Raw genomic sequence first — 24,436 nt, 5'->3', positions numbered from 1 at the left:
GTGGCTATGACATCAAAACTCGGTGGCGCCGGATAGGAAGAATCGGTGGGGCCGAGTTTGACTTTTGGTTTGGGTCATATGTGGATATGAGAAAGTAGTTGAGGGTTTTTGGAGCATATCACTAAGCATTGTGGAGCAAGAAACTCATTAAGCAACACCTCATCCCTCCTTAATAGTATTGGCTTTTCCTATAGACTCAATGTGATCTTGGATCACTAAAATATAAAATGTAGAGTCTTAAGCTTTTGAGCTTGAGCCAATCCTTTTATCCTTAGTATTTTGAGGGATCCACTTTCCTCATCCATGCCATGCCATTCATTGAGCTTTTCTTGAAATGTTCATCTTGGAATGATGTTAGCTCAATGAGCTATATGTTGTTAGGAATTACCAAAACCACCTAGGGATAGTTGCACTTTCAGCAAGCGAGCAGACCAGAGGAAAAGGGAAGAGGAAGAAAGGGCGGGGGCAAGGGAGCCCGGATCTGGTCCGCGCGCCGGCGGGGGCCGCCGGATCCCGCCGGAAACGAGCTGGCGAGGTGGCGGCGGCGAGAGTTTCGGGAGGGGGGGCGAGGGGGGAGGGAGGGAGACGAACTATTCGTCCTTCGACACCTTTGGACTGAGAAGTAGCAGAGTCGCACAAATTTGCTCAGTTATATATTGTTATTCTGGTGATGGGGTGCCGATTGAATATTTTTTATGAAGAAGGAGGTGGTCCAGGTCAGCCGGAACCTTTTGTTGTGTTGGCGCTCACTGAAATGCTTGACGCTCATAATCACTATGTGCGAATGTATAGAAGATTAGAAGTGCTCGTAAAAGGTTGCAGTCTGTTGATGCACCGAATCTTGCTATTCAACTTTATGGAGATGGAGCTGTTCATGGGAGTCGATATTCTGGTCCTACTATTTCAGAAGTTGTTGTTCTCATTGCTGAGGATTTAACAGCTAAGTGTCACAAGTTTGATGTTGTGGCACGGGCGGTTTCCGGAGAATTACAGCATATATCGTATCTAAATCCATCGCTTATGCCTCTTCAGTATCTTTTGATTAGGCATTAGAGTATATTTTTATTCTATCTTTGTTCTTTCCTCTCTGCCATCAAACAATCTTACGATGAGTCAAAGTTACTGTCTGAATTTCTTCTTTTGCCGAAATTATATTGATGCAGACTAAATGCAGTGACAAGTCCTTATTTTTCCTCTTCCTTCTCTGCTCCTTCATCTTCTCTGTCAGACAAATTTACAATTAGTTGATTTCTTCTTCGTCTTGATACAGAACTGATGGAAGGTGCACTGCTCAAAGATCTGCCCAAAGACGTACGGTCTTATGTTTATTCGCGTCGGAAGGATATGGGTGTACTGGAGCGTGGATTCCTCTACATTATATGGCCTGAACTTTGTTATGGTGTATTGAAAGGTAAAAACAATAGCCAGGCAGCTGAATGCCAGTACAGCTGAAAAATATGATTAAGCTTCTTTGCAGGGAGGAACAGTAGAAGGAGTCATACCAAAGGATTAAATGGCCAAGTTTTAAAATAAGATTCGAGAAGGGCGTACAAGATTGAGCGCTACTTGATGGCTCTCTTTTACTAATACAACCAGTGTCGTTCCTGTCACTCCCCGGTCAGCAAGTTTCCTCTTGCTTGCTCATAATGCGCTCCCATTTTGTGAGCTTGAAAAACATATCGGGTCAAATGTGGTAATGTCAGGTTAGTTTTTATCGATGTTTGTCTACAGATTCAGTATCCATGGCAGTTTCTCCTTCATCAGTCTTATTAAGGATTATTGCTTCCTCGAATCTACAGATGTTGTTGGCCTAATTATTGTCATCACGGACCTTTTGCCTCCTACTGGAAGTGCTCGAGGGCCTAGGTGTCAGATATTCGGACGGGCAGTACATACTCTTATAGTAATCTCTATATCATGCACTTTGTAAAAATTTGTGTGATGTAAAATAACTGGATGTGAAATAACTCTGCAATTTCTACAGAAAAGATGCAAATGTTACACTTTCAGGAGATTTTGCACGATCATTTGATGCAGATACGCTACAAAATCTTTCTAAAAGGGAGCCTGTTGTAATATTGTTATTTTGGAACAATGATATATCAATATGCAGGTACAAACATTCAGTCATCGTTTCTTCAAAATTTAGGTGTTATGGGTTTCCATATCGTAGTTAAACATCGACAAGGTGGCAGGTGAATGTTGACATACCTGAGATAAAAGCCACACTAGATGTATTTTTTCCCACTCTTGCTTCTTTGTTGCTAAATCCTTCAATTAATTATTACTCCCTCCGTCCGAAAATACTTGTCATCAAAATGAATAAAAGGGGATGTATCTAGATGTATTTTAGTTCTAGATACATCCTTTTTTGTCCATTTTGATGACAAGTATATTCGGACGGAGGGAGTATATGTTATCGTCATAGGGTTAAAAATATGCCATATGCAATTCAGCAGCGAAATACAGGGCAAGGTCGCCAAGAAACAACAGAAATCACTATCAATGCTTTGGTTGATCCCACTGACACTGGTATTTAAAAATAATCGACTGTCATTTCTACAACTACATATACTTTCGGCCGGAATACATATTTTCAATACATGTGCAGAAGAAATACTATAAGCTAAGAATCAAAGTCACTGATATAACTGGTGGTATATGAGTTGTAAAGTTTGCTGGAAGAAAATGATCATATGGTTGTTCTAACTGTCCAGATGCACAGCCATGGCCAAGGTACATCCCAAGCAATTTACATTTCCAAGTATGAGCAACAGAATACTTAGAGAATTAAGACCAGTTACCGCTACTCCTGATGATCAACACGCTGCCTGGCCATCCCACGTTCTTCATCCTCTGTACCAATGGCAGATGATACATCGAACAAAGATATCATTGCAACTCTGCCATCCTCTGAGCACACTGTACATGAGAGCATACAAAGCCAGCGGATCTTTTCTGCATGAAAATCCAATATAACCCCAAACAGTCAGGTCTGCCAAGAATATATAACAACCAGAGCTTAAAAGAATTATTCTCTCGACTCCAAGCATGAAGGCCAATAGCAAATAATCCGGAGTGCTGACAAGCCACAAGCAACTCCACCAACTTTCTCTCTTTACATTCATCTGTAAAACATTTAGCTAGATAGTGTACTCTCTTAGACCAGTGCTCACCCTGCTGAACTTTTTCATGCATCCTGAATGCCTCCAAGTCATGTAATTAACTAAGTGATCCATACTGCTCACTATATTATTTTCACTTACCAAAACACAATAAACTATTAGTAGCAGATACAAGCAACAATAAATTAAGCTACACATTTGCTAAATGACGGGCTTAAACTCAGGCGCGGCGCGCCTAGTGGAGATAATCAGAGCTCAATGCAACCTTTACTTCTCTATAAGGTGATAATTTTGCAAGCTAAAGACCAAAATTTGATTATCTACTATACAAACTTTGAGTACAAAAGTAGAACCCTCGTTGAGACTAAAGGATCTTCCATCATTTACTCCTAGCCTTCTGTATATTCACTGGGAGCAAAAAAATGAGATCAGATTCCCTCAAAATTGAATGCAAGTTAGCAGACACCATAAACCAAGTAATATGCTTCAGGAAATGCAAAAGATTCAGATGTGCACACTACTAACTCTAAGCTGCACCAAAGAGGATGAAGCCAACTGAATGCCAGTTCAAACTGAAAGCTGCCACAAAGACCAAATCATCAACAATATGTGTTAGAATCGCTAATCAGAAGTCAAAACCATCGAGGAAGCAGACACAGTCGAGGCTGATGGCTTCACCAAGTCCCTGCACCAACTGACGTTTTGCTATACTTTCCAACTCTACAATCTTGCACTAACACAAACAACCCAAATAAAAGGCATACTTCAACAATTCCTCAGAAAAAGTCAGGCATAATTATGAAGTCTATGTAGAGTACTAAGATTTTGACGTTGTAGGAAACTCTTCCACCCAGAAGCCCTGAACTTTGCAGATCAAATTGAATACTCAGACTAACAACTCAGGAAACTGGTTTTCTAACCGACAAAATAGAAAAAATACGAAATTAGATCTCCAGGCAGATTTTCAGGTAGCATGACATGCTCTTATCTTATATGCTCGTATTGTATATGCCCTCAAACTTGATAATATGGTAAAAATGTTCACTTAGGAGACTTGATTGCACACTCTAATTTGCTAAAGTTTATATGCTTGGAAGAGAAAAACTGTATAACAAATGGATATAAAACCAAAGTATCAATGAGTGTGCCTCATCCTTCCCACCAGGAAGCTCTATTTATGAGCATCATAGACTATTTCCACTTGGCAGTAAGGCATACTAATAGGCACACAAAAAGTTAACCTGTACATGATGTTTATCTCTTATAATATCTATCTTTGCAAAGGGAAAAAATGCAGAACAACCAAATAAAAGCTTAGTATTGTTATCTAAAATAGTAGTACATTATAAATCACCTATCATATCATTTGTTTTCCACCAAAATATCTTATTTCCATTGTCTAGCATAACAAATCATCGATCCTCTGATCATGAAACATGCCCAACCAAAATATAAAAAGCAGAAAGGTAATATATTCTGGGTGCATGATGGAAGGGCAACCTGAGCTAAATTTTATTGTCTCATTTTATAGTGTAAAGCATGGATTGCACAATTGCACACGGAAATTAAGGAGACATATGTCCAGAGCAGGGTCCGCACGGACCTTCAGATCAGCACCACCGAGCATCAAATAGAGGCAGAAAGAAATCCATGGTATGTCAGAAAATTCAGTTGCTAGTTTGCTACTACACCATGCTTCATCACACACGTACTACCACACATCAAAATTATGCGGTACAATTAAGATAGTTAAACTGGCAGATCAGGTGGAAAGCATGGTGCAAATTTGAATTTTTGGAACAATCATTTGGTTGTATAGTTTACTTGTAGTAGTTCATAGATTATAATACGTCAATTTTGAGGTAAGGTGACCACATGGCAAGCAAGATGTCATGGAGAAAATTTGAGGTAAGGTGACCACATGGCAAGCAAGATGTCATGGAGCAAATTTCAGTGGACAACTGGCGAAGTAGAGTGCTAATTGGGTGCGTACCCGATCGAGCATCCAGAGCTTCGCCTAGTTTCTTTCCCTGTTAGACATCACTTCCCTTCTCCTTGGAGGCTGAAGGACCCCTTTGAAGGAAGTGTCGAATGTTAAGCTTCATGGCATTTTGGCAAGGCCAACAACATTAACTTTTGGTTCATTAACAGTACCTTAAACTGATCTACAAATGTGGTACATAGAATGAGTAAGGAGTGAGCTCGCCAGGTTATGTGGCATGAGTGTGGTGAGATGAGATGATAATGATCTCCAGGGAAAAAAGTGATGCCAAAAAAATTCAGTTCATTGGAGCTAAATTTTAGAGAAAGATGAAATACTTAGTAAAAAACTAAGCAAAAAATCTTCCCCTCAATCTGCTTGGATTTTGTCAAAGACATAACAGGCATAGATAAAACAAAAATCCACAGAAATAAAGCTGAGAATTTATGGGGATCAAATCGAGAGGAGGGAGGGAGGGAGAGATGTGGGTACCTGCGAGGCTGCAACAGGGCATACGTTCCATGTGAGCAGATGCAGCGGCCGCCTACGCTGCTCGCTGCGCTTACAGAAGTTAAAGTAGCAGCATTTTGTGGCGGCGCAACTTGACATTTGAACTCCAATTACAATAGAACATAGCAGGTCTATGAAAATGAACAAATGTACCTGTGGGCAAGAGAAACAGAGCAAGAGACAAACGAGAACATAACACTAACAGAACATATCACAAATGAACAAATGTACCACTCGGGCTAGAGGATGTGCTTCAGAAGGAACTTCACGCGCCGCCATGATGACCTGGCCGCCGCTAATGAGTCCATCACTACTCTTAGCCCCACCTTGACCACCACCAAGGCCGTGAGTGCAGTTGCCACCCCCGCCGCCGTCGCTAGTCAGTCCAATCCAGGCTGGTCCCCCCCCACCCCCACCCCTCGACCACCCGACTCGCTGACTCATTCCAGGTTCACCTTTCTCGACAAGGAGCCACCCGCCCTTTCGTCGCTGGAGCCTTCCATGTCGGCTAGGTTCGCGTACGACCCGGCGAGGGGCAACACCCGCTCGTGCAAGACGAGGTGCCTCATCCAGGATATGTTCTTACCTATGGGATTTGGCGCTGTTGCTCATGGTGGTGGGTACGAGGTCGTCTCTAATCCTGGTAAAAATTGTTGAGGGCATCAAGGTCGACTTCCTGGAGCTTCCGAACAAACGGCTTTCAGGTCTCTCTCATGAAGCTAGGATCTTTCTTCGCCAGCTTCACGCACTGCCAGTGGTTTGACATGGTTCGTGGGGTGGACACAGTCCACTACCGCGGCACGCCGCTCCTAGTGTGGCGGTCGAACAAGATAACCTTCGCCACATCGGTTCAATGCTGCTACAGCGTTGGGCTGTCCATCCAACGCATCCCCTACGGGAGTTCTCGCCTCAAACTGCCCAAGAACTGTTGCCCGAATGCCTAATGTACCATATGGCCATTGAATCCTTCGACAGGCTCGACCTCTCATACTTTGTCATCAGGGCATGGGTGGACGACCCCAACGAGGTGCCAATGAAGATGCTAAAGTGCAGCCTTGTGCTTTCTGCCCCGACCCGCTCATGCCCTCTCGCCGGGTTTTGGCCTTGACGGTGGCAAGGGGGAGGTGTGCCTCCTATGCTACCCTCCTACAACTATTGCATCTAAACTAGCACAAACACATAATAAAAGCGAGATCAGCTGCTCCAAAAAGGCACATACCGTTGAAATTACCATCTATTCTAATTAATCCAAATCATCCTCCCATGATGATCTTGTACTCGTAACATTCTTGGGGTGGGGTGGGGGGTGGGGGGTTGTTAGCAAAATCATCAAAGTCTACCAACTCCATGCTCATATCCATATGGGGCGCATACAAGCTACTAAGCTTAGGTTAAAATATCACAAATCCAAGTGCCCAAGTTATCTCCAACCTAGAATCCAAGTAGCAATATCCAAGATGATCCCAATAGTCCACCAATACCGTAGTCATGCTAATCCTACTATACCTATATAAATCCGATATATCTCAGGTTGATCATACTACACCCTAAAGTTTTCCAGCTTCAATCTTCAAAGGAAGGTATCACACAAATCATAACTACAATCCAACCAAGCCTAGTATCGTAGTTATCTAAGGCTGGTACATATGAGGAGGGTTAGCAAAATCATCAAAGTCTACCATCTCCTATCCATTTGTATCATCTCCATGCTCATATCCATATGGGGCACATGCAAGCTATCACACTTGCTCAGTTCTCTTACCCTCGTGCTCAGGCTCAGAATGGTGCCGCTCTGAGCGCAAGCATCGGCACCTTCACAAGGCGGAGCATCGGCACCTTCATGAGGCAGATAGTGTGTTGATGATCGTAGCCACCTATCTCATCAACATTCATACTTCCTCTGCTCTACACGGTGATATTCCTCTCGTGCGTCTTTGTGGCATTCTCCTAACTACTAAACACTTCATTTGTTTGGTTGCTTCTGCTACGTTCTTCACGAACCAAACTGTCTGATCAATATGTTGAGTGTGTCTTTTTAGGTTACAGTGATGAGCACAAGGGTTGTCAGTGTTCGGATGCGCATTTCTCGAGATCAGCTACTCCAACAAGGAACATACCAACAAAATTGCCATCTATTCTAATTAATCCAAACCATCCTTCCATGATGATCATGTACTCATAACATTCTTACGGAGGGCCATCAAAACCATCAAAGTCTGCCAATTCCAATCCCTTTGTATCATCTCGATGCTCATATCCACATGGGGCACATACAAGCTACTAATCTTAGGTAAAAAAAAATCACAAATCCAAGTGCCCAATTTATCTCCAACCTAGAATCCAAGTAGTTATATCATCTAACCAAACACCATTCCTATTACTCAAAGATCTTTGTTTCCTTACAAGTAATTCAATCCAAGATGATCCAATGGTCCACCAATTCCACAATCATGCTAATTGTACTACACCTATATAAATTCAATATATCTCAGGTTGATCATACTACACCCAAAAGTTCTCCGGGTTCAATCTTCAAAGGTGGGAATCTAGAACAAATTATAATCATGACCCAACCAAGCCCAGTATCACGGTTTGGAAGTCCAATATAAAGCAAGCTTGCACTTGATGACTATAGATACAAAAATTAGAACTTACCATCCACGAGATTTTTTTTCAAGATCACAATCACCCAAGGTTTATTAAATATCTATTTATCCAAGAATATAATATCACTTCATAAGTCATACTCTCCTACTACTATTGCATCCAACACATAATAAAAGCAAGATCAGCTGCCCCAAAAAGGCACATACCACTGAAATTGCCATCTATTCTAATTAATCCAAATCATCCTCCCATGATGATCTTGTAATCTTAACATTCTTGGGGAGGGTTAGCAAAATCATCAAAGTCTACCAACATCGATCCATTTGTATCATCTCCATGCTCAAATCCATATCGAGCATATACAAGCTAACAAGCTTAGGTCAAAATATCACAAATCCAAGTGCCCAAGTTATCTCCAACCTAGAATTCAAGTAGTAATATCCAAGATGATCCAAAAGTCCACCAATACCGCACCCATGCAAATCATACTATACATATATAAATCAGATATATCTCAGGTTGATCATACTACATCCTAAAGTTCTCTAGCTTCAGTCTTCAAAGGAATCTAGCACAAAATCATAACTATGATCCAACCAAGCCCAGTATCATAGTTTTCTAAGTCCAATACACATGAGGAGGGCTAGCAAAATCATCAAAGTCTACCAACTCCAATCCATTTGTATCATCTCCATGCTCATATCCATATGCGGCACATACAAGCTACTAAGCTCAAGTAAAAATATCACAAATCTAAGTTCCCAAGTTACCTCCAACCTAGAATCCACGTAGTGCTTCAATCTTCAAACGAATCTAGCAAAAAATCATAACTATGATCCAACCAAGCCTAGAATCATAGTTATCTAAGTAATATCCAAGCCTAGTATCATAACTATGATCCAACCAAGCCCAGCATCATAGTTATCTAAGTCCAATACACATGAGGGCTACCAAAATAATCAAAGTCTACCAACTCCGATCCATTTGTATCATCTCCATGCTCATATCCATATGGGGCACATACAAGCTACTAAGCTCAAGTAAAAATATCACGAATCCAGGTTCTCAATTTACCTCCAACCTAGAATCCAAGTAGTACTGCAATCTTCAAAGGAATCTAGCACAAAATCATAACTATGATCCAACCAAGCCTAGTATCATAGTTATCTAAGTCCAATACACATGAGGGCTAGCAAAATCATCAAAGTTACCAACTCCGATCCATTTGTATCATCTCCATGCTCATATCCATATGGGGCACATACAAGCTACTAGCTTAGGTAAAAATACCACAAATCCAAATGCCCAAATTACCTCCAACCTAGAAACCAAGTAGTGATATCCAAGATGATCCAATAGTCCACCAATACCACATTCATGCCAATCATATATACCTATATAAATCTGATATATCTCAAGTTGATCATACTACACCCTAAAGTTCTCCAGCTTCAATCTTCAAAGGAATTTAGCAAAAATCATAATTATAATCCAACCAAGCCTAGTATCATAGTTATCTAAGTCAAATACATATGGAGAGGGCTAGCAAAATCACCAAAGTCAACCAACTCCGATCCATTTGTATCATCTCCACGCCCATATCCATATATGGGGCACATACAAGCTACTAAGCTTAGGTCAAAATATCACAAATCCAAGTGCCCAAGTTACCTCCAACCTAGAATCCAAGTAGTAATATCCAAGATGATCCAATGGGGCATATACAAGCTACTAAGCTTGGGTTAAAATATCACAAATCCAAGTGCCCAAGTTACCTCAAACCTAGAATCCAAGTAGTAATATCCAAGATGATCTAATAGTCCACCAATACCGCACTCATACCGACCATACTATACATATCTAAATCCGATATGTCTTAGGTTGATCATACTACACCCGAAAGTTCTCCGGCTTCAATCTCCAAAGGAAGGAATCTTCCCCGCTTCCCCTCACGTCATACCCTCGCCAGTCGGCTCTGGATCTAAAGGCTAACTAACGGCAGCAGCAGTACACTCCCGACAGTGTTTTCACCCCTACCCACACCTCCCGTGTACTCTCCACTGCCTGCATGTCCGGCTAGGTATCATTTCTCTGGCTGCGAGTTACTCGTGTGCTGCCTTGTTCCTACATCATCTGCTCCCATGCAAGTTGTCGCCATAGCTGCAAGCTTGGGCACCGCCCCTGAACTTACCCACGGATGCCAAGCGCCCAAGTGCACATCGCTACCTGTCGCCAAGGCTAGGGACTTCTAGCAAGGGAACGTGGGATGCGGAACCAAGTCCGTGACACATAACCCTCAAACAAGGTAAGGCCGCCAAGTCGAATCGACGGGAAACGAAGAGTGCACGAGAGGTATGAAGAAGCGATGCAAACGCTATCAAGAGCAGCACGCCCTGCCATCCTCTGCCTTTTCACTTGAACTTGCAAAGAGGAACCCTGAGCTGAGTCACTCGTCCCAATTTTTCCCTCACAGTCTTAAGACCCATGTCACTTCATTTCCCCCGGCGCCAAGGAAGGGTCCTTCACCAATGCAGGGTCGCCAGCACTCAATAACCTCTTGCAAGGTGGCTTCGTACCAGAATCCCCTAAATTAACATTTTTTCCGTTGGCACTGCATGTACATGTATTTCCATTCGCATGGTCAAAATCATATTTCTTCTTATACATTGGGTTGAGTCATGCCTAGTTTTCCCTCCACGACCATGATGATCTAGTACATAACATTTTTGGGGAGGGTTAGCAAAATCATCGAAGTCTACCAACTCTGATTCATTTGTATCATCTCCATGGCTCATATTTATATGGGGGGCACATACAAGCTACTAAGCTTGGGTCAAAATATCACAAATCCAAGTGCCCAAGTTATCTTAAACCTAGAATCCAAGTAGCAATATCCAAGATGATCCAATAGTCTACCAATACCACACTCATTTCAATCATACTATACCTAAATAAATCCGATATATCTCATGTTCATAACTCTACACCCTAAAGTTCTCCGGCTTCAATCTTCAAATTAAGGAATCCAGCACAAATCATAACTATGATCCAACCAAGCCTAGTATCATAGTTATCTAAGTCCAATACATTTGAGGAGGGCTAGCAAAATCATCAAAGACTACCAACTCTGATCCATTTGTATCATATACATGCTCATATTCATATGGGCACATACAAGCTACTAAGCTTAGGTAAAAATATTACAAATCCAAGTGCCCAAGTTACCTCCAACCTAGAACCCAAGTAGTGCATGAACTTCATTTGTAATATGTGCACATGTTTTTAAATAATTGGAAAATTTAAATACTACAGTATAATGCGAAATTAATAGTGCGTCTGTGTTTCTATTCTTTTAAGCTTCACGCTCTAAATAATCTCTCCAGTTTGGCTGGTCAAGTGGTTAGCCTCGCTCTTTGGAAGCGTGAGGGCGCGAGATCGATCCCGATCGATAGCAGTTTTTTCGGCCGCCTTTTTTCTCGCCGCGCCATTGTGGGCCGGCCCATCCAGCCGCGGCTGCAGGCGTCGGTTAGCTTGCGCGGCGCTGAAGGCGCTGACTAGGAGTTCCCCAAACAACGGTCATACAGAAGAGGGGAATTCTCTATTTGCCGCTCTTTGCGCCGTACCACAGGCAAGTCGACTTATCGAGCAATTGGGCCGGCCCATGTATAGCAGTACGGGTAGCTTTATATAGTATAAATGGTTTTGGGACCTTCTAGATAGTCCCCAGCTGGTTTTTACAGGTAGTCTAAGAAAACGGGTTCTTACAGGTTTTGAATTGAGTTTTCTGTTTTTCTATTTACTAGTAAGCTTGCACGTGCCCGTACGTCTCAATTAATACAAATATATACACTAAATAAGTCACTCTTTCTATATTTTAAAGTTATATGTACACTAATATTGTCGCCAGATTTTTTAAATATATTCGCTTCTTCATTTGTTTTAAAAAAATAGCAAGAAAAATATTCTAATCCATTACAAAGATAAATCTCACATAATTAAATGGGTTTACATGACGTATAAGAAGAATTTTGAATTGACAGTCGTCATTAACCAGAAGCACGACAATTGTGTGGTACACAAATAGCAAACAGTAGGAATGAAATCATATATGCTTCTTACTGATGTAGTATGATGAATTACCTTCAAGTTTACAAAAATAAGTTAGCATCATCCAGCAAGATCATTCATGCATGTTAAGACCTTGAAAATCATATAAAAACTTGTTTACAAATCTCCTTATTCGATTATTGTAATTGAGTTTTCTAATATAACCTCCCATGTCTATATATTATAATAGAGAACAAAGAGTAACATCCGTCATATTATTTTGTACAAAAATTCAAGATAATGTTTTAGCATGAAAGGAAAATCTAATTATTGCTCTCATCCTGAGAATAAATAGTCTCCACCTCTATGAGGTTACATTACTAAGTGGCAGCAGCATACTGAATGACAATCTATCAGGCCTCATAAAGAAAGAATTTTACAAACTTACTCATGTTTCATGACATGTCTGAAACTTCTAATAATCCAAAACAAAAAGCAGACAATCATTTATAAGGCTGAACATTTCTTGTGACATCTCCATTATGCCCGGAAACAACATGTAGATCTCTGCAACTGTTGTGTCCGTCCTTCTTCAAGGACTTCCGGTGGACAAATAATGTATCAAAGATGGTTCTTGCCTGATTAGGAATATGTTCCTTGTGCTCTCCAATTGTTCTTAGCCTTCTTGGAATATTGCCGTTGTTTCAGTAGCCTACCTGGAACCATCTTCTACAAGGAGGAGACAATGCCATTAAATTAGAGAAAAACAGAAATTTTGTAATGAATCAACTTTGTTGCAATATAAACACCAATATTTAGGCATAGCCGATAACAAACACACACCCAATGTTGAGGAAACATACCATGCCTAACTTGAGAAATCACAAAAACTGAACCATCCAACAAAATCATGTAAGATAGGATGGCATGAGCAGTGCCAACATAACCGCTATTATCTTTCTGTAATGAATTAAGGAAAGCTAACATGTTTTTATACTCAGGGACATTATCCTGCAAAATAGTAAGATTTAGCATGGCATTATGTGCTATAGAAGTAACAGTACAGAGTAGAGTTGTTGATAGGTATCTTCATGGGGGGACTCATAAGCAACACTTTAAATTGTGCTTGAGCTGTTCCAGATGTTTTAAAGTTGACTATTGATGATAATCAACTATAACTGCTACCAAAACAATCTGTGATATATGCCCAATGTCCGTGTAATGGCAGAGAGATCGGAATCAAATAGAAAAAACATATGTTAAGAGTTGAGCTAAGGCCTAGAGCATCAAGAGATTTTTTTTTGAAAAGGAATAAGAATGTACTCCAAATATGGTGGTGTTTAGATTACTAAAGTAGTGATCTAAATGCTCTTATATTTCATTACAGAGGGAGTACTTAAAAAATAAATCACCAGTTGACGGTTTAGCCGACAGGCCCGAAATTGCAATTTGATCAAAATCTCATAAAATATGAGGATTAATATTGCACAATGTATAGCTGGTGGGTAACAGTTCAAGGTCAGGACAGAAGTGGATTGGGCATATGCCTCATCCTGATGTCAAGTGTGAAATGTTGTGTATCTAATAGGTAATAAAATCATCACTTCCTTAGCCACAAACGAATAAATCACAGAACATATTGGAATCATCACCATGAACCAGCTCAAGATTGATAAGTGGCCGTATCAGGATCACACCTTTAAATCAAGAATCAATCATGACCAATAGCGACCTGTTGTAGTAGCCCAGTTGTTAGAATGATATAGAATACATGGTGGTTTCTTGTAGCTCCGGTAACGGGCTACCAAAGCCCTAAATTGACCCGAGCTACATATGGACAGGAGAAACCTGCATAGCCAAACCTGCCTATGGAATCTCTGCAAAACAGAGTACACAGTGGAGCCATTCATCCTGAAGTCATCATAGGGAAGATTATATCAAATAACTTGATCCAAATAAATTAAGAATCTTCTGCTTATGAATGTTCAGCCCCATCCAAGCGTACAAGAAAGACTACATGAGAGGCAGAGCTAACAACATTTCTAACTGAAATAAGTTCCATTATCATAATATCATTAGATAAGCACTACGATGATCAGTAACAAAGATAAATCACCAAATGAATCAACAATTTTCTAGAGCTAGCCGAGAGCTTACAGCTCAAGCATACGCGAAACCCACGAAAGATGCCCGCATCCATATTTTGATAGTGGGGTCGATCCGTCCCTCCGAGAAGATAACTACTATTTGATCTCGTCTTTCCTCGATAGCAAGTCTATCCCATCCATCCTTGTAGGTGCCGGGCCCTTGATCCTCATCCCACATCACGAAGCCACCATCCTCATACGTCCTTACCGGGGTTGGTAGATCCTGTCAGTTCACAAGCACGCAACAAGCCCGATTAGGTGAGATTCGACCATCAGCTTGGCAAACAAAGGAATAAATATATCAAGGAGAAGAGTGAGTGGTCAAGAGTAGGGGAGTGATTAGTGGAGGAAGCACGTACATGGATCCACCTCTACAGTCCTTGGTCGAGGTTGCTGCCATCCTTCGCCGAGCAGAGGCGAATCGAAGATAAATATGGGGCCAAGGGGAGGACCAGCAGGGAAGATCGTTTGAGCAGGAGCAGCCTGGGCAGGTCACCGCTGTTGTGGTAGCCTGGTAGGGCGTCGCGGGAAGGGCGGTGGCACGCGCAAACGGTGGCGGCGGCGGCAGCAGCGTGAGATTTTGTTTTTCCCTAAGTTTTTCTTTGCAGGGCGTGGCGTTGAACGGTTGCGGTCGCAGGACGGGGATATTTCTTCACCCCGTGGAGCACGGTCAGCCTCAATAATTGCTAAATGCACACCGTCTCAAGATTAGATTAATCCTGGCGGTTAAGATTTACTTAAGAGGGGTGATCTGATGGTGTTGATCTAGCTGTGTACGTTTCCTGGGGTGTATTTAAGAAAGAAAAAGTTTGATTGTTTATTAGTAGTAGAGATTCTTCTTTTCTCTTACTAGAACAATGCCCATGTGTTGCAACGGGATATAAATATTCTAATATGTTAGCATGTGATTTATCTGTCAATAATAAAGCGATTATGTAACTAAATGTTCATCAAATTCTGCCCATGAATTACATTATATTTTGATTAGAAGTTTTTTTGAACATCAGCGTAGACGCAAGCGCTCATACATACACGCATACACTCACCCCTATGAACGCACACACGCATACCCTACCCATATGAGCACCTCCGAGAGACTGAGTCGTCATGTCATCTTGAAATTTACGAAGTCACCATAGGCGCCTCATCATCAGCGGGAACGTCTCCTCCCACTAAAAGCACATCGCTAGAAATCCTGAAATAAATCTAGAAATAATGCGAACACCGGGAATTGAACTCTGATGGGCTAGGGATACCACAATCCCTCTAACCATCCAACTATTGGTTGGTTCGCATTTTGATTAGAAGTTTGGTGAGTAAATTAAAGTGAAATTTCTTCAGAAGGTACGTAAATTAAGATGATTGATTATCATATACATGGAAGGTTGGACGAAGGGGCGGTGGAAAGAAAGGTGAAATGGAAACCTTATGTTCTTTTTAAGTGGTAGAGATTAAGATGATTGATTATCATATACATGGAAGGTTGGACGAAGGGGCGGTGGAAAGAAAGGCGAAATGGAAACCTTATGTTCTTTTTAAGTAGTAGAGATTTTTTTTCTTGTTTTTTTTTATTTCTCAATTTATGTTTCTATTTATTTATTTTATTTTTATTTTTAATTACCTTTTCTTTTTCAAAAGTTGTTCAAAATTTTCAAGAAATCCATGTTTTTCAAAAAAATGTTCATGAAATTGAAAAAGTGTTCGCAGCGTGTTTGGTTGCCCGCATTTGGGCCAACTAGGTATGCGAGGGATTGAATCGGCTTGTTTGGTTGGCCTGCATACACTGTTCGGCCTGCACGACACGAACTTTAAAGCACTCACAGATAGGCCTGTGAGCTACGCCCAGATCGGTAGTTTCTCCGGAGCCAGGATCATGCGAGGCGGGGGAGGGGAACGCGGCATGCAAATCGTGCAATCTTAAAGATGGCGCGAGCTCGTGCGCATCTCCAAAAAATCGGCGGGAGGATTTCGGCTCACTTTCCACCAATTCGGCCCCCCTATTTAGCCTCCATCCTCTCACCGCCAAAGCCCCGCCACCCTTCTCCCTTCTGTTGATCTTTCCCGCCGGCGCACATCGGCACCGACGACCAGGTAGGCGGAGCTCCTTCACCGGGCCACGGGCGACGGCGGCGGCGACTCCTGTCCTCAACTTCTCCAACCATTCTCGCCCCCTCCCCCCGAGCTGCAGCCATGGCCTTTGTGAGTTCTGTTGGAAATATGCCCTAGAGGCAATAATAAAATGATTATTATTATATTTCCTTGTTCATGATAATTGTCTATTATTCATGCTATAATTGTATTAACCGGAAACCGTGATACATGTGTGAATACATAGACCACAACATGTCCCTAGTGAGTCTCTAGTTGACTAGCTCGTTGATCAACAGATGGTCGTGGTTTCCTGACTATGGACATTGGATGTCATTGATAACGAGATCACATCATTAGGAGAATGATGTGATGGACAAGACCCAATCATAAGCATAGCACAAGATCGTGTAGTTCGTTTGCTAGAGCTTTTCTAATGTCAAGTATCATTTCCTTAGACCATGAGATTGTGTAACCCCGGGATACCGTAGGAGTGCTTTGGGTGTACCAAATGTCACAAGGTAACTGGGTGACTATAAAGGTGTTCTACATGTATCTCCGAAAGTGTCTGTTGGGTTGGCATGAATCGAGACTGGGATTTGTCACTCCGTATGACGGAGAGGTATCTCTGGGCCCACTCGATAATGCATCATCATAATGAGCTCAATGTGACCAAGTGGTTGGTCACGGGATCATGCATTATGGAACGAGTAAAGTGACTTGCCGGTAATGAGATTGTACGAGGTATTGGGATACCAACGATCGAATCTCGGGCAAGTAACGTACCAATTGACAAAGGGAATTGCATACGGGATTACTTGAATCCTCGACATTGTGGTTCATCCGATGAGATCATCGTGGAACATGTGGGAGCCAATATGGGTATCCAGATCCCGCTGTTGGTTATTGGCCGAAGAGCTGTCTCGGTCATGTCTGCGTGATTCCCGAACCCGTAGGGTCTACACACTTAAGGTTCGATGACGCTAAGGTTATTAGGAAGACTTGTATGTGATTACCGAATGTTGTTTGGAGTCCCGGATGAGATCTCGAACGTCATGAGGAGTTCCGGAATGGTCCGGAGGTGAATATTTATATATGGGAAGTTGTCATACGGTCACCGGAAATGTTCGGGGGCATACCGGTATTGTACCGGGGCCACCGGAGGGGTACCGGGGGTCCACCGGGAGGGGCCACCTCTCCCGGAGGGCCTCACGGGCTGTAGAGGGAAGGGAACCAGCCCTTGGAGGGCTGGGCCCCACCCCCCCTTGGGCCCATGCACCTAGGGTTGGGAGGGAAACCCTAAAGGGGGCGCCCCCCTTGCTTGGGGGGCAAGTCCCCTCCCCTTGCCCTCCCTCTAGATCTCATCTAGAGGGGGCCGGCCCCCTTTCCCCTTATCCTATAAATAGAGGGGCGAGGGGAGGGCTGCAGTACCACATCTAAGGCGCAGCCCCTCCCCTCCCCAACACCTCTCCTCCTCCGTAAGAGCTTGGCGAAGCCCTTCCGGAGTACTGCCACTCCATCACCACCACGCCGTCGTGCTGCTGTTGGAGCCCTCTTCCTCAACCTCTCCCTCCTCCTTGCTGGATCAAGGCGAGGGAGACGTCACCGAGATGCACGTGTGTTGAACGCGGAGGTGTTGTTGTTCGGCGCTAAGATTGGAATCCACCGCGATCTGAATCGCTTCAAGTACGACTCCTTCATTCGCGTTCTTATAACGCTTCCGACTCGCGATCTTCAAGGGTACGAAGATGCATTCCCCTCTCTTGTTGCTAGTTACTCCATAGATTGATCTTGGTTATGCATAGAATTTTTTTAATTTCTGCAATGATCCCCAACTGTGGTATCAGAGCCAGGTTTATGCGTAGTTTCTATGCACGAGTAGAACACAAGTTTGTTGTGGGCGTCGATTTTGTCAATTTACTTGCCACTACTAGTCTTATCTTGTTTTGGCGGCATCGTGGGATGAAGCGGCCCGAACCGACCTTACACGTACGCTTATGTGAGACAGGTTCCATCGACTGACATGCACTAGTTGCATAAGGTGGCTAGCGGGTGTCTGTCTCTCCCACTTTAGTCGGATCGGACTCGATGAAAAGGGTCCTTATGAAGGGTAAATAGAAATTGGCATATCACGTTGTGGTTTTGGCATAGGTAAGAAACGTTCTTGCTAGAACCCTATAACAGCCACGTAAAAACATGCAACAACAATTAGAGGTCGTCTAACTTATTTTTGCAGCATATGGCTTGTGATGTGATATGGCCAAAAAGGATGTGATGAATGAAATATATGTGATGTATGAGATTGATCATGTTCTTGTAATAGGAATCACGACTTGCATGTCGATGAGTATGACAACCGGCAGGAGCCATAGGAGTTGTCTTTATTTATTGTATGACTTGCGTGTCACTGAATAACGCCATGTAATTACTTTACTTCATTGCTAAACCGTTAGCCATAGTAGTAGAAGTAATAGTTGGCGAGACAACTTCATGGAGACATGATGATGGAGATCATGGTGTCGTGCCGGTGATGATGATGATCATGGCATCCCAAAGATGGAGCAAAATGATATTGGCCGTATCATGTCACTATTTGATTGCATGTGATGTTTATCATGTTTTTGCATCTTATTTGCTTAGAACGACGGTAGTAAATAAGATGATCCCTCATAATAATTTCAAGAAAGTGTTCCCCCTAACTGTGCGCCGCTGCGAAAGTTCGTCGTTTCGAAGCACCACGTGATGATCGGGTGTGATAGATTCTAACGTTCACATATAACGGGTGTAAGCCAGATTTACACATGCAAAACACTTAGGTTGACTTGACGAGCCTAGCATGTACAGACATGGTCTCGGAACACAAGAGACCGAAAGGTCGAACATGAGTCGTATAGAAGATACAATCAACATGAAGATGTTCACCGATGATGACTAGTCTGTCTCACATGATGATCGGACACGGCCTAGTTGACTCGGATCATGTATCACTTAGATGACTAGAGGGATGTCTATCTAAGTGGGAGTTCATTAAATAATTTTATTAGATGAACTTAATTATCATGAACTTAGTCTAAAACTTTTGCAAAATGTCTTGTAGATCAAATGGCCCATGCTCATGTCAACCTTAACTTCAACGCGTTCCTAGAGAAAACCAAGTTGAAAGACGATGGTAGCAACTATACGGACTGGGTCCGGAACTTGAGGATCATCCTCATAGCTGCCAAGAAAGCATATGTCCTAGAAGTACCGCTAGGTGAAGCACCCGTCCCAGCAAACCAAGACGTTATGAACGCTTGGCAGTCGCGTGTTGATGATTACTCCCTGGTTCAGTGCGGCATGCTTTACAGCTTAGAAACGGGGCTCCAAAAACGTTTCGAGCAGCACGGAGCATATGAGATGTTCCAAGAGCTGAAAATGGTTTTCCAAGCTCATGCCCAGGTCGAGAGATATGAAGTCTCTGACAAGTTCTACAGTTGTAAGATGGAGGAGAATAGTTCTGTCAGCGAGCATATACTCAAAATGTCTGGGTTGCACAACCGCTTGTCTCAGTTGGACATTAACCTCCCAGATGAGGCGGTCATTGACAGAATCCTGCAGTCGCTCCCACCTAGCTACAAGAGCTTTGTGATGAACTACAATATGCAGGGGATGGTGAAAACCATTCCTGAGGTATTTTCAATGCTGAAATCAGCGGAGGTGGAGATCAAAAAGGAACATCAAGTGTTGATGGTCAATAAAACCACTAGTTTCAAGAAAGGCAAGGGTAAGAAAAACTTCAAGAAGGACGACAAGGGAGTTGCCGCGCGCGGTAAGCCAGTTGCTGGGAAGAAGCCAAAGCACGGACCCAAGCCTGAGACTGAGTGCTTTTATTGCAAGGGAAACGGTCATTGGAAGCGGAACTGCCCCAAGTACTTAGCGGATAAAAAGGCCGGCAACACCAAAGGTATATGTGATATACATGTTATTGATGTGTAACTTACCAGTACTCGTAGTAGCTCCTGGGTATTTGATACCGGTGCAGTTGCTCATATTTGTAACTCAAAATAGGAGCTGCGGAATAAGCGGAGACTAGCGAAGGACGAGGTGACGATGCGCGCCGGGAATGGTTCCAAGGTCAATTTGATCGTCGTCGGCACGCTACCTCTACATTTACCTACGGGATTAGTTTTAAACCTCAATAATTGTTATTTAGTGCCAGCTTTGAGCATGAACATTGTATCTGGATCTTGTTTAATGCGAGATGGCTACTCATTTAAATCCGAGAATAATGGTTGTTCTATTTATATGAGAGATATGTTTTATGGTCATGCCCCGCTGGTTAATGGTTTATTCTTAATGAATCTCGAATGTGATGTTACACATATTCATAGTGTGAATACCAAAAGATGTAAGATTGATAATGATAGTCCCAAATATCTGTGGCACTACCACCTTGGTCACATTGGTGTCAAACGCATGAAGAAGCTCCATGGAGATGGACTTTTGGAGTCTCTTGATTTCGAATCATTTGACACATGCGAACCATGCCTCATGGGCAAAATGACCAAGACTCCGTTCTCCAGAACAATGGAGCGAGCAACCAACTTATTTGGAAATTATACATACTGATGTGTGCGGTCCAATAAGCGTTGAGGCTCGCGGTGGCTATCATTATGTTCTCACCCTCAATGATGACTTAAGTAGATATGGGTATGTCTACTTAATGAAACACAAGTCTGAGACCTTTGAAAAGTTCAAGGAATTTCAGAATGAGGTAGAGAATCAACGTGACAGAAAAATAAAGTTCTTACAATCAGATCATGGGGGAGAATATTTAAGTCACGAGTTTGGTACGCACTTAAGGAAATGTGGAATTGTTTCACAACTCACGCCTCCTGGAACACCTCAGCGTAACGGTGTGTTTGAACATCGTAATTGCACTCTATTGAATATGGTGCGGTCTATGATGTCTCTTACCGATTTAGCACTATCATTTTGGAGATACGCTTTAGAGACAACTACATTCACTTTAAATAGGGCACCGTCTAAATCCGTTGAGATGACACCATATGAATTATGGTTTAGGAAGAAACCTAAGCTGTCGTTTCTAAAAGTTTGGGGATGTGATGCTTATGTCAAGAAACTTTAACCTGAAAAGCTCGAACCCAAGTCGGAAAAATGCGTCTTCATAGGATACCCGAAGGAAACCATTGGGTATACCTTCTACCTCAGATCCGAAGGCAAGATCTTTGTTGCCAAGAATGGGTCCTTTCTGGAGAAAGAGTTTCTCTCGAAAGAAGTAAGTGGGAGGAAGGTGGAACTTGATGAAGTACTACCTCTTGATCCGGTATGTAGCGCAGCTTGGGAAGATATTCCTGTGGTGCCTGCACCGACTAGAGAGGAAGTTAATGATAATGATCAAGGTACTTCGGATCAAGTTACTACTGAACTTCGTAGGTCCACAAGGACACGTTCCACACTAGAATGGTATGGCAACCCTGTCCTAGAAATCATGTTGTTAGACAATGGTGAATGAGGGAGTCCTGGATTAGGGGGTGTCCGGATGGTCGGACTATGACCTTTGGCCGGACTCCCGGGCTATGAAGATACAAGATTGAAGACTCTGTCCCGTGTCCGGATGGAACTTTCCTTGGCGTGGAAGGCAAGCTTGGCGATACGATATGAAGATCTCCTCCCATTGTAACCGACTCTGTGTAACCCTAGCCCTCTCCGGTGTCTATATAAACCGGAGAGTTTTAGTCCGTAGGACGAACAACAATCATACCATAGGCTAGCTTCTAGGGTTTAGCCTCTCTGATCTCGTGGTAGATCCACTCTTGTACTACCCATATTAATCAATCAGGAGTAGGGTTTTACATCCATCGAGAGGGCCTGAACCTGGGTAAAAACATCGTGTCCCTTGTCTCCTATTACCATCCGCCTAGACGCACAGTTCGGGACCCCCTACCCGAGATCCGCCGGTTTTGACACCGACATTGGGGCTTTCATTGAGAGTTCCTCTGTGTCGTCACCGTCAGGAAGGATGCCGCACCCCGTCTGATAAGACGGCGCTGTTGCTAAAGGAGCTTTGGCTGTCGGCCAAACTCTTCGGCTAGGCAGTTTTTTGAGGACCGCCTGTTCGGCCGCCACGCCGACGATGACCTCTCGGGCCATCGAAAGCGATCTTCACATCAGCTCGGAACTTGCCGAGCAGTTCGATCCGATGGATCTCTCTTCCCTGAACGAGCTCTTGGATCGCATTGCCACCCTGGGAGTCGCTACAGATTACGGCCAGATTGGGCTTAAACCCGATCAGAGAGAGATCGACTCTCCCCAGGTCACCCACCACGTTGAAGTGGTGGAAGAACAATGTGGTGAATCTTCTCCTGTTCTAAGGACCATATGTGTCCAGATTCTCGACCCCTCCAAGCCGGACACCCGCGGAGGGGAGGATGTTGCCCAAGCCCTGAACCTAAAGTCAGGCAGCAGGCCTAATTCGTTGAATAATGTCCAAGAAAGCAAGCTTCAGAATTCGGAAATTTCATGGCCCCTAAATCTTATATCGGGCGAGGTTCCGGATTTAAATCCACCCGCCCACCCAACTATAAGGGATCTATCCCAAATACGGCAAGAGCCCGGGGAAACAGTACACCACTATTGGGCCATATTCCTCCTGGTTATGAACAGGATAAAGGACTGTCGTGAGAAAGAAGCAATTTCATTCTTCTGTAACAACTGCACGGACATCGGAATCCTCAACGCCATAAGTCGCCGCGAAATTACACGCTTCGCCGACTTGACATCCATAGTACGAAATTACTGTGCGACAGAAAGCGTTCGGAAAACCGAAACTAAATTCTGGGACAATCCGGCCCTGAATACAATACGAGTCTGAAACAAAGGGGCGCATCATCGCCAGGCACCTGAGCCAAACAGCAAAAAACAAAAACCCTCTATAGGGCATGGGACCGTACTGGAGGGAAGTCACACCAACTCACAGCCTTAGAGCATGTTGGATACTCCGGCAGGTGGCCAGAAGTGGCGAGGAGCTTCTAACTCTAGAATCCGCAGAGCACCATCCCAGAAACACCAGTACGGTGTCAACAGTCTTCGAGACCTTCGCATCAAACAATGCGAGGAAACGAATGCTCCGCAGCCTTACCGAAGTCTACCAAGTTGCAACAATAAACCCATGGAGTGACACGGCTATTACTTTTAATTCCAGTGACGAACCTAAATTCCGGACAGCCCGAGCACCTGCCGCATTGGTCCTCAGTCCGATAGTGGACGGCTTCCAACTTACAAAGGTACTCATGGACGGCGGCAGCGGACTTAACCTCATCTACGAGGAAACCATGCGAAAAATGGAAATAGACTGGAGCCGCATTGAGCGAAGCAACACAACCTTTAGAGGAATAATACCAAGCCGGGAAGCGTGCTGTTCAGGGAAAATCACACTGGATGTGGTGTTCGGCACGCCGGATAATTACAGATCCGAGGAGGTCACATTTCAAGTGGCCCCGTTCAGCAGCGGATACCACGCTCTGTTAGGGCGAGAAGCATTTACAATTTTTCAAGCCATACCCCATTATGGGTACATGAAGCTCAAAATGCCCGGACCCAACAGAATCATCACTCTTGCAAGTGATCCAGACACAGCGCTCCGCGCCGAAAACAAAACAGCCGCACTGGCCCTGGAGGCATTATCCGAAGCCCTAGCGGCCGAGGAACTAACTGCGTTGCACTCCATGGTGGACAGGGACGATGTGATACTAGATAAGAGATCCAAGTCCACCTCTTTTAAACCAGCGGACGAAGTAGTCAAATTCCAAGTCCATCCAACGGACCCCACAAAAATGGCCTCCATCGGGGCACGACTAAAACCCGATGTAGACGCCGCACTCAGAGAATTCCTGCGAGAAAATTGGGACATTTTCGCCTGGCACCCTTCA

Source organism: Triticum dicoccoides, chromosome 7B (assembly GCF_002162155.2).
Source record: "Triticum dicoccoides isolate Atlit2015 ecotype Zavitan chromosome 7B, WEW_v2.0, whole genome shotgun sequence".
Classification (NCBI taxonomy): Eukaryota; Viridiplantae; Streptophyta; class Magnoliopsida; order Poales; family Poaceae; genus Triticum; species Triticum dicoccoides.
Note: the sequence above shows the minus strand (reverse complement) of the source record.